The sequence below is a fragment of the Danio aesculapii genome, chromosome 16 (genome assembly GCF_903798145.1).
Source record: "Danio aesculapii chromosome 16, fDanAes4.1, whole genome shotgun sequence".
Lineage (NCBI taxonomy): Eukaryota > Metazoa > Chordata > Actinopteri > Cypriniformes > Danionidae > Danio > Danio aesculapii.
The window spans coordinates 15010165-15025730 of NC_079450.1; the positions used below are offsets into that span (position 1 = coordinate 15010165).

A 15566-nucleotide genomic window follows, 5' to 3' on the forward strand; every position below is an offset into this window, starting at 1 on the left:
TATAAAATAAATCTATAGCCACTTAGAAATTTGTTTCAGAGATGAAATAACGATATAAGATGACAGTGAATGATGATTTTGAAGATTTTATTTGCTTATAAAGAATGTGTAGATATAAAATAATACAACTTTAATGTTGCTTTTTGAGAGTAAATACAATTTAGGTGATAAATTAACCTAATTTATGCATTGTGACCTTGTTAATATCTGCTAATTGATCATACTTATTTTATACATCTTAAAAAGATTCATTAAAAATTTCATATTCATAAATACGACAACTGTTTTGCCAATTTCAGTGCGCAAATCACAGTGAATCAGGCTAAAGTAGGCTAGTACTCTTTTACATCCACAATCTTTATCGATGAGTAATATAAGCTGATGGTTTAATTAAAATTACTATGACACGGAGTACAAATAATTACACAGGGCGTAATTTCAAGGCAAAAAGAAGAAGTGTCCTCCTGCGCGTGCACACAAACTCAGCACAGCGTGAGCGCGCATCACTTCCTGTGCATGCAGCGCTTTCAACTCCGACAGGACAAGCGAGAGTCGACGAACTCACACGAAAACACAGGAGTAACGGAATATCTGACCGAATACTCCACCAAACTGTCCCGGGCTGGTCAGGTAAGTTCTAAAATCTTATTTCAAGATCTTTTCCCCTCCATTTGGCCTGTGTATGAGTAAATTTCCCCCATCTTTCGGAGGTTTGTGAGTATGTGAGGAGCCCCAGTTGTGCTAGCCTGCTGTAGCTAATCGCGCTGGCTCTGGCGGTGGGCGGCTCAGCATCGTTTCCTCTCAAGTTGAGGACTAAAACAAAACCCGTGTTTTTCGGGGAAACTGATTCTGGGGGGTTTCACGCGCTCTCTAATGACACCTCCAGCTTTAGGCTTTGAGGTTAAAGTGTGTCATATCCAGCTGCGACTGTTAAACAGAATTATCACGACGCGCCACTCTTACACAATCTGTATTTATCTCTTCATATTCGATCTCTACTTGTCTGGAAAAAACGCAGATTATTATTTGTTAATAGTTATTTAGATTTTGAAATTTTATAAATCTTCATTTTTTATTTCTAAACTATCAGTCTCACTGAACGTATTTTTTGTTAGTGCATCATTTCTTTTGTCGTAGATGCAAAGTGTTTTTGCGGTGTGTATGGTTAAGATAATGGTGAAGCTTAACTTAATATGAGATCATTTACTGTTTAAGTTTGTTTTTTGGACTGTAAACTTGTTGTTAACTCAGTTTAGGGTCTCTTCTGATTTAATTTATTCTGATAATTAATTGCTAACGTTAAGACTGAACTACACAATTCCAATTTACTATGATCTTTTATGTGAAGCTGCTTTGACACAATCTACATTGTAAAAGCGCTATACATATAAACGTGAATTGAAAGACTTTAGTTATATGTTCATTTAAACGTTTGCTGATATAACGTTAGCCTTATCTATCTGTCTATCTATCTATCTATCTATCTATCTATCTATCTATCTATCTATCTATCTATCTATCTATCTATCTATCTATCTATCTATCTATCTATCTATCAAGGCTGCACAATATATCGTTTCAGCATCGATATCGCAATGTGCGTATAGTCACATAGTCAAAGATGCAATTTTGAGTCTGAATTAAACTTGTTGTTTACTCAGTTTAGGCTCTCTTCTGATATAATTGATTCTTATTAATAATTACTAAGACTTTAGCTATGTGCTCATTTAAACTTTCTAAAACAACGTTCGCCTTAACTTTGTGTTCTATCTATCTATCTATCTATCTATCTATCTATCTATCTATCTATCTAGTAGGACTGCATGATACTTTGTTTTAGCATCGATATCACAATGTGCGCATCCGTAATAGTCACATCGCAAATATATGGAATGTTAAGTCTGAATTGACCAGGAGCTACAGAATTCTATTTAATTTCTGTATTTGTACAGAATTTATATGATTTATGCGAAAGAAAAAAAAAATCTTATTCTTCAGATATCTACATTTCAAAGGGAAAAACAGATTATTTGACTTACCCCACCGGCAGATAATTTAGCTTGTTTTAAGGAAAATCTCTTAATTGTGAATTATTTTTTTTTTACTCTTAATTTTTTTTTGTTAATGGTTATAAAAAGGTTAAGCTTAATTATTATGAGATCATTTAATGTTTAAGTTAGTTTTTTTGGACTGTAAACTTGTTTACTCAGTTTAGGGTCTCTTCTGATTTAATTGATTCTGATTAATAATTGCTAAGACTTTAGCTATGTGTTCATTTAAACTTTTGCTAATATAACGTTAGCCTTAACTTTGTGTTCTGTCTGTCTGTCTAAGTTTGAAAAGTTTGAAGAGAATTTTTTTTCTCGAATTTTAATCGTTTCTAGTTCAGATATCTACATTTAAAAGTGAAAACCAGATTGTTTCACTTATCCCACTGGCAGATAATTTAGCTTGTTTTAAGGAAAATCCTCTAATTGTGATTTATTTCTTCTGTCAAATACTATCAAATATAGCTATTCAAGTTATCTTGTGAAACAATATTGTGATCAAAATACTTATCGCAGAAAAATAAAATATCGCAATATCAGATTTTTCCAATAATGTGCAGCCCTAATATCTATATCTCCCAACAAGGAACAGTTATATTCATGTTAACTGGCTTTACCAAAAATGAGTAAATACTGGAACCATTGCATTGGTCTTTCATAGTTAATTCATAAACCAACCTTAATTATTTGGCTGGTGTGCATTAAATAGTTCCTTTTAATTATACTTTTGTCTAGTGTCATTTACTGGTGGCATGATATTGACTGTTATTGACTGCTGTTTTTGTAGGTAACATGTAGGTAACTTTTAATGTTAGCTGTGTCAAAAAAAAGATGTAAAGAAAAGATATAAATAAATTGATTGTCAGATTAGTGCTGTTTATATCATAAGCTGGTTTAACCCAATACTATTTAGTAAAAACTGGCTCAGTTTCTTTTCTGCAGGCTAGTCTGGTTTAGAGTTTCTGGAGATTGTGCAACAATTTTACTGCGCAACAGTTTCTGCAAATCAGGTCAGATAAATATCAACACTTGATAAGTTTCACAGTTCATCATCTGCTGTTAGACGAGTGTTGCTTAGGCCCCGTTTACACTACGTTTTCGTTTTAAAATGCATAAGTTTTGCTACGGCTACACCATCCGTCCACACTACGTCGGAGTTTTTGTGCACCGAAAACGGAGCTTTTTTAAAACGCTGAAGAGGCTGGTTTCATTCTAAAACGCTGCTGCTCCTTCTCAGTGTAGATGGGGGGGAAAACTGAGACATCTGAAAACCGAGGCTGATTGGGGCTTTTTCCTCCATATTAAGTAGCCTACACACAGTTCTTTTTCTTGCATCCTCTCCTTGTAAGTTCAGACTTGGCAAGTTTGATATGGAAAACAAACTCATGAGGACACGTCGGGTAAATCTTCAAAGGGTAAATGTGTACTTTATAACCTCATTCACATCACCCTGGCTATGTTGTTTCACTAACTTAACAATAAAATGAAAACATGATATAAGGAACTGCCTATTTTCATTTCGATCTTAGCAACTTAAGAGACACCAAAAATGTTGAGGCGTCGTGTAGCTACATATTTATATGACCGTCATCTTCACGTTATGCATATTTATAATGAAATAGAGCCTATAACAGAACTGCCTCCTTTAATTTTCATTGAAAATACGAAACATACCCTGTCTTTTGCTGAATATCAGATTCTATAATCAATAATGGCCATTATAAAAGTATAACGTACAAGTTTATACAATATAGGAAAAAAAGGCAAGCAATCAATCAATATGCAGAATCCGTGTACGCGGTTACATTAATTAATATATTAACCTAACTTATCTTTGCGCCCAACCAAAACACGTTACCTGAGAACAAATAATAGATTCAAAAGATCAAAGTCGGGGAATATGTCGTTAAATATAGATAACAAGATGAATTCAATATCACGTTTAACAAATATATTGAGATTAGATCGTGCACAGCTCTCCTATGGGTAGATGTGCTCAAAGCACGCTGCAGTGCATGCCAGAGTGTGTGTATGGTCACATGATGTGCGTTTTCAGCGGTGTAATGTAGGCGCAGAGTTGTTCAAAAACGCTGGGTGAAACTCTGGTGTGGACGCAGATCGTTTTCATTCTAAAACGACGTTTTAAAACTAAAACGTATTAGTGTAAACGGGACCTTAGTTAAAAGTGGTTTTCTGATTTCAAAGAAAAAAAGGTTTACACCCTGTAGTTCTGTAGTTTACCCTGTTACCCCATGTCTCTATTTTTATGCTGCGTCATGCAAATCCAATTTATTTTGTAATGTAGAAAGCTTTGCATACATAGTTTGCTGATAGTTAATAAAAAAGGGTTTGTGTTTGGCAGAGCTGCTTAGGTAAATATCGCAGTGAATAGATTTATTTGGCTGTTTAAACACTTGTTGGAAAGGATCATAACGAATAAAACGTCACTGAAGCATTTAAACTTTCTTTGAGGAAGAGGGGGTTTATACTCCAATAAGAAAGCTCAAGAATTCAGAACCTTTATGCTTTTTTGTTGGTGATTACGATCCGCTTAATCCTGTGTGTTTTAATAAAAAAGAATTTGCATTTATTTTAGTGTGTTCGTTTAGACATGGCAGACTTGGCTAGGTTAATTCAAACTCTGGTGTGAGTGCTGTGCAAGTGTGGTTTATTTGAAAAACGGGTGACTACTTTAATCTGAGCCTTGCTGCACGAGTCCAGTTGACCACTGAAAAGATGGGTTTGTCCATTTCTAAACTGCGCGATGTGGTTTGACTGCATTCTGAACACACAACACAGACCAAAGACATCTAAACAAACCAATAACAGAGCATGGTGTCGCAAGTTGCATGGTGTTTAGTTGCGATATTGGCTATCACCGTTCAGCACAGGTGTCAGAAAGATGTTATCTGTGTGTGACAGGAATTCCTGCTCCTGTTCTGAGAGAATTCTGATAGTGATACTGTCACATGTATGTGCACATAACACAACTGTGTTTTGTCCCACACGCAGGATTGTTTTGGATGTTCTCTAAACTTGTTTAACCTTGGCAGATTTGGTTAGATTAAAACAAACTCTGGTTGCTTGGTTAATACAGTTACTCTGAATAAATGTGAAAGCTGCCATCTAAATATTGGTCTGCACCAAAACAAAAACAGCTAACCAAAACTCCTCAAAGGTTGGGTTATGCCAGTAGTAGATTATGCTAGTATGTGAATAGTGACGATTCATAAATATCAATTTATTAAATGTTAAATTAAATTTCAAAATGACAGGAAAACAACTGTAGTGTGTGTAATAAAAATGAAAGTCGAGCATGATTCATGGACACTTTAAAGGGCCATGCAACCCCCCTTTCTCAGCAGGGTGTTTTCACACCTCTAGTTTGAAAAAAGTCAGGAAAGTGGATGGGTCCAGCTTTGTTTAGGTGTGTCGAGTGGCGAAAGAGGGAAGGGTTTGCATGAAAAGGGAACTTTCATTACGTGCACTACAGCTGATTTTCACAGCGCCAACACAAACACACATGGGGAGATGGACAATGATTTGGAGAGCAGCATTCACAGAGGATCACAGAGCTGTGTGGAAGTGGAGGATTTTCAGTCCATAATATTGTAGTGGTATTACTGTAAACTTAGTAACTAAATCATTTTGACTTAGGTATGTTTTATGTAAAGAGTACTGCTGATGAGACGAACTAACTTTGCCATCTGAATAAACATAAACAACAAACACTGATCAGACACTTACCAAATCCGTAGAGACAGAACAATCAACACCAACTGTACCCGCGTCTTTTTTCAATAGAAGACGAGCGGCAAATCCGGATTTCACCATTTCCAGATGCGAAAAGCTCTCGGGTAAAAAATATTCCTTACTAACATGTTGTTGTGTGTTAGCAGACCACTATAATCCAACTGCTTGGGTCCACATGCGAACTGTGCTTTCATCGCAGGGAAATGGAAATGCGTATATATGACTATCAACATCTCAAAAAATGCGTTTTGGTGTTTTGTGACCCTTTAAGAAACGGATCAAGGAGAACAGCATTAAACGTATTAATTTTACAGTTCAAGTGTGATTTGTTGTGTTGACCATAGCGGAGTGCACTGTCAACTAGCTAAAGCACGTGTTGTGGTCAGTTTAAAATAGCTCAATATTTTGCTTGGTTGTTCTGACAGGACAAGGGCTGGACAATACAGGGAAATTATGCTATATTGCTGTTGAATGTTGCGATACTGGCTACTTTATTAGGTACACCTGTCCAACTGCTTGTTAACGCAAATAATTAATCATAATTTCTCATTTTAAACCTAGCAATAGAATGGGGAAGAAAGGTGATTTAAGTGACTTTGAACGTGGCATGTTTGTTGGTGCCAGAGTTCTGAGTATGTCAGAAACTGCTTATCTACTGCTTTTTTTTCATGCACAACCATCTCTAGGGTTTACAGAGAATGGTCTGAAAATAGGCAGATTGGTTCCAGCAAGGCATGGGACAATAACCGTGTTCAAGGTATACCGCGGTTTGGAAAAGTCAAGGTTTTCTGCTATACCGTTCCTAAGCTATGAGTAAGGTTTTTAGGACAGCAATAGCTTCAGCAGATAAGTTGCGATTTTTAAATTGTACAAAAATCTGTGTTTTTGAAAGAAATAAAGACAGCAGATGTTCATAAATCATTGAAATTATTTAGCCTGACATGTTTACTGCTCCAAAATATTGAAAATGTTTCTCAAATTAAAACATATTGTGTACAAAGGGGGAAAAGGTTTTTTTTTTACCCAGACATTTAAAAAGAATATTTTTTAGAGCAGTAATTACAATACTGTGATACCGTGAAATTTATATACAAGGTTATCATACCGTCAGAATCTTACACCGGCCCATGCCTAGTTCCAGCTAATAGAAAGGCAACAGTAACTCTCAGTAACCACTTTTTACAACTGAGATATACAGAAGAGCATTTTTGAATGCACAACACATCGAACCTTGAGGCGGATTGGCAACAGCAGCAGAATCAACGGTTCAGGCTGGTGGTGGTGGTGTAATGGTGTGGGGAATATTTTCTTGGCAAACTTTGAGCCCATTAGTACCAATTGAGCATCGTGTCAACGCCACCGCCTACCTGAGTATTGTTGCTGACCATGTCCATTCCTTTATGACCACAATCTTCTGATGGCTACCTCCAGCAGGATAAGCGCGAATCATCTCAGACTGGTTTCTTAAACATGACAATGAGTTCACTCAAATGAGTATACTCAAATGGCCTCTACCGCCACCAGAACTCAATCCTATAGAGCACCTTTGGGCTGTGGTGGAACGGGAGATTCGCATTATGGATGTGCAGCCGACAAACCTGCAGCATGGACCAAAATGTCTGAGGAATAGTTCCAGGACCTTGTTGAATCTGTCACAAATAATTAAGGCAGTTCTGAAGGCAAAAGGTGGTCCAACCAGGTACTAGCAAGGTGTACCTAATAAAGTGGCCAGTGAGTGTAAATTGTGATATAAATTTTGGCCATATCGTCTGGTCCAGCCCTACCTTTTAATCATAATCAAATCATGAGGGGCTTTAGATTGCACACTCCTACTGAAAAGGTGCGTCTCCGGCCACTTGCCAACAAGCTTTTGTTGATCATTGGTGAATGTTGTCGATCGGTCCTGTTTCGCTTACTGCACAGCTATTCCTGATCATAAATTGCTGTGCTTTGTTTTCCTGTGTGAGAGGTTTCTTTAATGGGTTGATGTTTTTATTCCCCCAGGATTTTATCGCATGGTTACAGGTCCAAGCAGCAGGTAGCTCTGCTTGCTCTCAGGGCTTTGCTTTCCCTGTAGCTTTGTCACAGACACAAAGTAGGAACACTGAAATGCAAAATAGGTCCGCAAAAAATGTCTGGTTTTACACCAGCAGTCTCATTTTAAACCATCAAGGTCAGCAAAATGAAATCTGGTGAGAGTTAATTGTTTATTATTTATACTTGAAACAGTGACATTGTAAATGAGGCAAAATGTTTGCTAGACTTTTTGTCGCATTCTAACTTGCAATGTAATTTGCAGGTCTTGCACAACAAGGGATTTCACCAACTCGAAGCATTTTAGGACTAGTTAGCACAGGCCAAGTTATTTTTTAAATATTTTAATTTTTTTCTAACGATGCTTGCAGAATCACTGGAATATCATATCCAGGCTTATTTCCTATCTGGATATGTTCTACCAAAGCTTTATCCAACACTTATGTGGATATTATGAAGGCTTCAAGCCACGTGGACTTCAGTTGGTTTCAATTAGGCCAGGTGTTTTTTTTTTTCGTGTGTGTGTGTTTATCCTGTATCAAATGTCTTTTATGTTTCATCATAATAAGTCAGCCTGTCCTGTCCAGACCTCAGCTGACTAAATGTCTGGGAATTTTAGCCTAGTTTTGGTCAATAAGAAGTTTTTATTTTATTTGTGTGCAATTGATGATCATAATTGTTATTTGATCCCATGCAATTTCATATAAGCACACAAATCAGGATAATATCCACTCATACACAAGGCTTTTTATCTTTGTTTGACTCATTATGTTATTAAAATTCAATTATCTGCGTATTAAAACTCAAAAACTAAACTGGTGACATTTTTAATGTTAATTTCAGCAATTAAAAATGATTTGCTTTGTATTGTGCCACTCAAGTTATGTGAATGCATTATTACTGCCTATCGAGATTCTTATATAGATTTTTTTTTTTAAGAATTGGTCACTGAGATAGTTTGATTGCAGATTTAATTACAGCTAATAGGCATGTGACACAGATATGCATAACATTTTCACTTGAGCAGATTATCCATGTTTTCAGATCATCAGTGCTTGTTTTCATCAGCATGTGCTCATGGTTACCAGGTTGTGAAGATAAAGTGCAGCACAGGGCATAAAAAGTGTACTTTTAGGAGAAAAGCCTGTGACAGGTTTTAAACTCTTGACATCTGGAAAACAGAAGCATGAAAGCTTGTGGAGGATTGTTATAAAACAGTCTATGATGGGCTCTTATTTTTTTGTTGTTTAAGAAAATATATATTTTAAAAATGTTCTTCACTTTAGTCTTGTGTTTTTGTTAGTGATATTGAATATTGTTTAACAAAGTCAGTCATCTTATCTTAGTTCATGTTTAATTTTGTTAAGATGCATGTTGCTAGCCCAATCACAAGCAGATGATGCAAAATGCAGGTGTAATCCGCTTGTGATGCTGTCTTTGATGATATCTCTTCGTTTCTGTAGTGGGTGTGATGGTGTAGTGTTTTGATTTGTGTTTGAAGTTGTGTGCATGTCACAGTATGAAATTGTGAAGCACTTTGCTCAACTTGTTTTGTTTTTAATTGTGCTCTGAAAATAAAATTGTGCGAAACCTGTTGATCTTGTCCATAGAACTGGACTGTAAATCAAAAAGACGAAGGGTTTGCATGAAAAGGGGATTTTCGTTACGTGCACTACAGCTGATTTTCACACTGGCAACACAAACACTTATGTATGGGAGATAGACAGTGATTCGAAGATCAGCATTTACAGCTGATCTGAGAGCTGTGCAGAAGTGGAGGATTTTCAGTCCATATTATTGTAGTGATATTACTGTAAACTTAGTAACTAAATCATTTGGAAAAGGTATGTTTTTAAAAACCGATAGGGTACTGCTGATGATACTAACTAACTTTGCCATCTGAATAAACATAAATAAAGAACACTGATCACACACTTACAGAGAGACAGGGCAATCAACACCAACTAGAACCGTGTCTTTAAAAAGAAAAAAAAAAAGAAGACGAGCGGCAAATCCGTATTTCACCACTTGCAGATGCAAAAAGCTCTCTGGTAAAAATTGTTCCTTACAAACATATTTTTGTCACATGTTAGCAGACCACTGTAATCCACAAATGTGGGTTTGCATGCGAGCTGTGCTTTCATCGCGGGGAAATGGAAACAAAACCTTCATTGCATCACATTTTTAAATGCAATACTGACGACCCATGTCTCCGAACAATTCTTCTACTACTTTGAACTACGGTTTGCAACACAACGTGGCGTCCCTCTGAAGACTGTAACAGGTAAAAAGAGTCTTCGAAGCTATATCATCCACATTAATGAAGTTGCATCTTGTTCACAGTAGAGTGCGATGATTGGTTCGAACCAGGTCTTTCTCATAAATTAACGAACAGGTGTGCTGAAAACTCAATGACGTCACTTTGTAGCAGCCATTACAGATAGGAAATGTCCACTCTGAAATTCACACAATGATCTCATCGCTGTGACATTGCTTCAAAATTTCCTTTTTAACCAGAAGAATGAATTAGCTCTAAACAACGTAAAAACAACCAATTTATACTTTTTAGTGAAATATATGTGTCCTAATAGTGTTTTTAGCAACGCTGGACATATACAATACATGACTGTCACCATTTAAAAAAAATGTTTTTTTGGTGTTTCGTGACACTTTAAGGCAGGGGTGTCCAAACTCGGTCCTGGAGGGCCGGTGTCCTGGAGAGTTTACCTCCAACTTGCTTCAACACACCTGCCAGGACGTTTGTAGTATATCTAGTAAAAGATTCTGTGTGCGAAATTCTGTCATACAGCGCTGCAAAGAGTTGCAGGATTAAACAAGATGATTTTAAAAAGCGATAGATTGGTCCATATTTTAAATTTCTGTACAGAGAGGTTGTGTTTTGATCCTCGATTGGTCTCACGCAGTCAAATAATGCGATGCGATTTCGCAGGTCAGAGTTCATTAAGCTTGAACTTTCCAATGCAGCGATCTTCTAAGCTTGACGCATGACTTTGCTTTTCCAGTCTGACACATTCCCTTGCGTATGAATGGAAGTCTATGGGGAGAAAAGTCCAGTGTGACCGCAGCTTAACTCTCCAGGTTTGGACATCCCTGCTTTAAGGTTATGATGATAACTGTTAAACTGTGCCATCTGAAGTCATAACTTTGGTTTGAAGTTAAAACTTTTTAAAAAGCAAATGTTTTTTACAAGTTTTAATTCTAACACAAAACCGAAGCATTTAGGTAAAAAGCATAGTTTTGTGCTTATCAGAGCAAAAACTCATTTTTTTTTTGATTGAAAACTAAGTTTTTGATTCGTCCTACAGTGTTCAAATGTAAATTGCATTCAGGGTTGGTCATCCTGTCTATAAAGATGAAGCTTTTAAAATTTTTTTTGTTTGTTTTTTTTTTTTTTTGTGTAAAAGCAACTGGTGAGCACAGTAGTTTGTGGTTTATGGACATTTTTAATGCTCTCTCTCATACATTATTATGAATTCTGGTTGATTCCCTCATTGTTTCCATATGAGAGTTTAGAAGCAGCATTAGTAATCTGAATATTATAGCAGAGGGAAAATATTTCCTGGTACTGTTGCTGTGGGCACAAACTAAATCCCCTAGCATCACAAGGGATTGTCTATGTCGCCATTGATTATTATACCCTCTGCCCTCACGGATCAGGATATTGATATTTTTCCTGATTCTTTTGAACCCGCAGCTTACATAAACAACTCTGGTGTTGTGTATGAATCACGGAGGAATTTCTGTCTGCCTGCTTAGCATTTACTTTCGCTTCAGGTTATGTACAGATGTTATATAAATGCCCTGGATTTGACCGAGTCAAAATTATGACATCCAAATGCCATGGTCCTTAAAGTGTGACCTCTTTCACTGTAGTTTTTTTGGACACACTTTGATCTCTTTTTGACATGAAATTGCTAAATGCCACGCTGTGCTATTGTAAATCAGCTTCATTTATGTTTGCTATATTTATCTATAAAGAGTTATGTTGCTTTTGTAATGTTTTAGTTTCGTTTAGTAGTGTGTAATTTGTTTGCGCATGTATGAAATCTGCCGAATTACAAGGCTTATAGTTTCCCACAGTAAAGAACAAACTACAGACTCAAAACCTGACTAAAATGAGTTGATAGATGGAATTTGATTGGTTAGAATAATGCCTGGCAAACGAAAGTGAATTGTGTTTTCGCCATGTTGAGGAGTCGCTGTGTGCAGTGAAAGAGTGTAAAACATTTTACTCCAGCGATGCTTTCAAATTCAGTTATGATCGATCTGCTTAGTCATCCTTGTTGTCAGAATGGAACTCTGGCTTAAACTGATATGGTAAACCCAAAGCCATTATCTGTTTGTGTATACAGTGGCTTTAGAAACCTTGGAAGCCTGAAACTAATTATTAGAAGCCTGAAACTAACGATTATGGTTAAAGGCTGTTACACATGCTTTATGTGCTTGGCCAGCCACAATGTTCTGGGTTAGCTGGCTATTCTGAGCAGCCAGGGGATTTTGGAATTGGGAACTTTGCAGTAGTAATTTCCTTAATGAAAACTAAGATGATAAATATTTGCTCATGACTGGTTTTCCTTGAAGAGGAGGAGATTAACTGGTGTAATTACATGGTAATCGCTATATCACAATAGGTAAAGTCTAGAAAGGATACAGCTGTGGATACACACATCAATAGTGCATCATTTTTGTGACGCTGTATAACAAGATATATTATTATTTTTACAGCACTGTGACTGTAGGGGTAGGGGTTAAATACAATTTATTGGGTAATTTAATAAATGGCATAAATATTACTCTGTACAACTACTGTTTTTACATTACTGTGGCAGTTGGGTTCGGGGTAGGGGTAGACGTTAATACAATTAATGGGAATTTTGGTAAATAATATAAATAATTCTCATCAGCTTTCAGCCGCACCTGTATATAATCTAGCAACAATTATCACAGTGACTATATATTGATTTAAACTCTACTTTTTGTATTAATATTATATGTTAAGCACCTAGGGCCTGAGATTAACGTAATTTCGATTATCTGTATGTCTCGTACATGTGGTTGAATTGACAATTAAGCTGACTTTGACTTGACTTGATTAGCATGGTTCAAAAAGGATGATACTAAAATTTGGCAAAATTTCTCTGTAGTTTTTTACCCAAAAAAATAGGAGAAAAAAATGTAATGGACTGTTTTAAACAAACCTCCATATAGAAGTAAGCACATTTGATAGGTGTCTATGTAAAATTAAATCGGATATTATAATATGGATTTGATAATTGTAATTATCAATTAAAACATGACTAAAATATGGAGCCAGATTGGTCTCAAAAATAATACATTTACGAAATGAAAGTTCATACAGGCACAGCACAATTCAAATTTACAAAAACCCAATTTGTAAATTCAAAACACAATTCATAAATGCAGCACACAATTTCTGGATTCAAAAGTAAAAATCAAATATTTTTTCCAAATGATTTGTGTATATTAAGAACCGTTTTTTGAAATTACGAATTGTTTTGTGTATAATATTAATTGTTTCTGGAATTTATTAATTAGATTTTCGCATGAATTGCATTTGTGTATTTACAAATTGTGTTTTGTGTGTTTACAAATTGTTTTGCCTATTTATAAATTGTGTTTTGAAATTACGAATTGTTTTCCGTATTTATGAATCATGTTTTGAAATAATGAATTTTCCGTATTCATGAATCGTGTTATGAATTGTGATTTGTGTAGATTATGAATTGTGTCTGGAATTTACAAACTGGATGCGTATTTCTGAATCCATACGTATTTTGAATTCATAAATTGGATTTGTGCATTTACGAATTGTGTTTTGAATTTACGAATTGTTTTGCAGATTTTATGAATCATGTTTTAAATTTACGAATTGTGTTGTGTATTATGAGTTGTGTCTGGAATTTACAAATTCATGAATTAGATTTGTGTGTTTACGAATTGTTTTGCATATTTATCAGTTGTGTTTTGAAATTACGAATTGTATTCTATTTATGAATCATGTTTTGAATTTGTGAATTGTGTGTTGTGTATTTATGAATCCTGTTTTGAACTTTGTTTTTGAAGAATTGGATTTTGTAAATGTATTATTTTTGAGACTGGTCTGGCTCCATACTAAACGTATAATACATTTTCTAGTCATTTAGCCATCTAAGGCATCCCTAAAAAATAGAATATGTTGACTAGATATGATATAAAGGACTTTTAACGCTTAAAACTAAAAAAATATATATCTATCGAAAATAACGCTACCTTGTAGTATTTCAGATAAAGTGCTTCAGATAGACTAGGAAGCAATAATGTAAGGATTGAGAGAGATGTGTTTCTTAAAGACTAAAGCCAGTTGACCTAGTCCAGGGGTCAGAAACCTTTTTTCAGCAAAGAGCCATTTCAGATTTTTTATCAAATGCATTTTTTTAAAGAGCCTAATGAGGTGTGTGTATATAACGACAACCTTTTTTTATTTATAAGCAAAATCTTTATGTCCATGCACAACTAACAAATGTGACTCATCACAATGTATAAAGAAATGACAGTTTACAGATTTTTTTTTTTTCTTTTTGCCTTCGCCACTCATGAATGTTTGAATTTACGTGCATAAATTTACTGTAGAAATGTACCACAGAATGTACGAAATATAATTTGCCCTTTATTGTTGTCGCAATTAAGTTAAACCACAGCACCACATATGTGCTTTGGTTGAAACGACCTTTTATTGTAAACCGAGTTCTTGTTCATTTTGCTGTAGAAAATACAACATAAAGAGAATTGTAATTGTATTTTCAATAGGAAACTGATTTTGACATTTTGAAATGTTATTGAACAGAGACCGCTGGAGAGCCACATATTTTTGGTCAAAGAGCCGCATGTGGCTCCCGAGCAATAGGTTCCCTAACCCTGACCTAGTGTATAAATACCCAGTAACCAAAATAATTTCCTTTTCAAAATGCCATCATGTGGTTTCTTTAATTATAATTTTTAGATGTGACCCTTGATTTAACCAGGAAGTGCCACCTACATTTGTTTGACTTTTTTCATCTGTTTTATTTATTAATGTTTTATTCAAATATCTTTGGGAAGTGTTTTGAAATTTGTGCATGAAAGCACCAACATGTAAATTTCCAGAATGTCAGGGTGTAGATGAATTGTTTTGCAAGGTAACATTTAGTCAGCACAGATCTAAAAAGGAAGCCTATGAGATGATATAATGCGACAACACTTGTCTTCCTTCGGTCATATGAAATGGCTTGAGGGTTTAGCGAAACATTTTTGCAGTGCTGCATGTCATCATAATGAAGCGAGGCACTAATATGTTTTTGTTCTATCAGTGTTATGTAATGGCAATTATAGATGAACAGCTCTACACATATATATATTAAAAAAATAATAATGTTATTTAGGGTTTTTATCTTCTGCATTGATTTGATTAGAAATGCAAATGATGTATTAAGACCTCTAAAAAAACTGCAAAGTTGTTTCATCCCAAATTTGGGTAAATTATATAGAATAATAGATTTCTTGAACACATTAAATTAATAAATAATTTTTTTACTTAAGCAGTTTGATTTGTTTATTTTATTTGAGAAATTTATTAATTTTTGAGTACATATTTTAAAGAAAAATCTCAATATTAAAAAAGCAAACATTAGCTGGACCACAACAGATCATATCAATGTTGTAATGAATGCTAAA

At 35.2% G+C, this 15566-nt stretch overlaps 1 protein-coding gene across 1 annotated transcript in view; it reads left to right on the top strand.

Moving 5' to 3' along the window:
* Positions 1-523: 523 nt before the first annotated feature.
* Positions 524-15566, top strand: part of si:dkey-199f5.8 (beta-1,4-galactosyltransferase 3) — a 55400-nt gene continuing 40357 nt past the window's right edge. Inside the window, exon 1 of the mRNA XM_056474847.1 lies at positions 524-630. The gene's annotated coding sequence lies outside the window, so the exon portion shown is untranslated. The remainder of the gene's footprint in view (positions 631-15566) is intronic.